Genomic DNA, 2,058 nt, shown 5'->3' on the forward strand with positions numbered 1-2,058 from the left:
GGAGTGTCGTGAGTTCGAGCCACGCTCGGTAGCTGCCATGCAGCTAGGGGTAGCGCCCTCCTGTCACTTAGCAGGGCTTTATAATCTAATAAGGTCTGGCTCGGGTAATAAAAAAAAAAAGACGCAAGTTTAATCTTAAAAGCAGTAAATTCAAAAAATATATTTTCCTAGTTAAATGAAAAAATCGATTTTTTTTTTTTTTTTTTTTTTCCAAAAAGCAAAAGGCCGATGGACATATGATTGACAGCTTAAGACGTTCTGCAGAGATCAACTGCTTGAGAGTTAAAGCCTGAAATTGTTCAGTATAGATCAACTATTTGGTAGATGAAGTATGAGATTTTGTATATAAATCAACCGCTTGAGAGCAGAAGTCTGATATTATATATATATATATATATATATATATATATATATATATATATATATATATATATATATAAACACTGATATTGTTTTGTATTACAGCTGTGGGCTTCACAGCTGTGGGCATTACTGCTGGGTCCATTGGTGCCTCGATGATGTCCGCTACTGCCATTGCCGCGGGAGGAGGAGTGCCAGCAGGCAGTGCGGTAAACATAACACCTACAGTCCCATTACATATTTTACTTTATTGTAGCTACACTCAACGACTTTTATCTGCACTGTTGGTTTGTTTCAGCTACACACACACGAACTCTTTTGGTTAGTTACTATCGTGAATTTAATTCTAGGTACCGTCAGAGGATGTTCTGTTTTTCTGCTTTCCATTAAAAAAAAAAAAAAAAAAAAAAAAAACACGACGAGGAGTATAGTGCTTGCCAGCCATCAGACGATTTTGTTGGATCTTAATGGAGAGGTTGGTAATGACTTCATTAATTTCTCCACCACTAATGCATCTTCCTAAGCCATGATGTATGGTAAGCCTGTCTGCTAGTATAAAGTTTTGTAAAATCAAAGGGGTTAACTGTTAACTCGGCGAATGATATTTTTCCTCTTTTACAGAAAGTATTAAATGAACGGGGAAAAATCAGTTTACAGTAAATATGGGAAGATTATACGAATCAGAGTGCTGATTGTCCGTTTGTAATTGTATTATTTTATTATTTGGTTCGAAAGTGACCTTTAGTAATGCAAGTATAATAATTTTTATATGTATGACAGGAGTCTAACTATTAATGATGCAAGCCTAATTTTAAGTGATAAATATATATTCACTTTTCCCTTAGCTAATACTGATATTCTGTGTGGATTAGATTTTCCACTGTTCATTATTTTCCCTTTGCCATATGTTAGAAACATCCTTCTGATCCCAAAGGATCTTTATGCCCAACTTAAGTACTAACAGAGAAGTGGCGTAAAGGATAATGTGCTTAAACTGAACAAGTGTGTGAAACAACCCTCCTGATAACTACAAACACACGGTTTTTGACTAGATCACCCTATTTGTCCCTCACTCCTCGGTTTCTTAGGCCAGATTTTGAGGTGTGAGGGTTATCCCTTCCCCTTAGAGGTGAATATCAATATTATATTTCAGGTGGCTGTTCTGCAGAGTGTTGCGATGGGTGGTTTGGGTGCTGCTGGGAAAGCAGCACTTGGCAGCGCAGGAGCAGCGGTAGGAGCTGCTTTGGCCGATGCTCTCTGAGGTAGCCAGTAGCACCACAAACAAGGGTCCATTCATCATTTAGCAAGAAGGAGAAAAGCTGTCCAGTACTTCTGTAACCCAGTCATTACAATGTTTTATTGGTACCCTTGTCAGATTAATACAAGAATATAATAGAAACCCTGGCTTGCATTTTTCATTAATACTTTATGATTCTTGTGACGTACAGTCGTGGTAACAAAATTAAATCACCTATCTTCCGGTACCCCGTGCTTCAGGCTGGCTCCTTTATGCGCGGTGTCACACTGGAGTAGGAGTGGCAGAGATGGAGATGCCAGAGAAAGAAGGGAAGGTGGGTGGGGGGAGGAGTGATGATGAAGAGGTGGAGTGAGAGACGGTAGATAGGGGAGGGAGAATGATATGCAGAATGGTGGTCACATAAATTGTCTTTCGTTCAGGGCTTGGTACAAAGGAGTTAA

General features: G+C 38.9%; 1 long non-coding RNA gene across 1 annotated transcript in view; it reads left to right on the forward strand.

Annotated features, from left to right (window-relative positions):
• Positions 1–1,764, forward strand: part of LOC145415988 (uncharacterized) — a 5,013-nt gene extending 3,249 nt beyond the window's left edge. The window contains exons 3-4 of the long non-coding RNA XR_013900188.1: positions 466–569; positions 1,514–1,764. This is a non-coding gene — a long non-coding RNA (uncharacterized LOC145415988). The remainder of the gene's footprint in view (positions 1–465; positions 570–1,513) is intronic.
• Positions 1,765–2,058: the final 294 nt, after the last annotated feature.

This window comes from Coenobita brevimanus, chromosome 104 (genome assembly GCF_032717465.1).
Source record: "Coenobita brevimanus isolate Jiangsu-jjx chromosome 104, ASM3271746v2, whole genome shotgun sequence".
NCBI classification, from domain to species: Eukaryota; Metazoa; Arthropoda; class Malacostraca; order Decapoda; family Coenobitidae; genus Coenobita; species Coenobita brevimanus.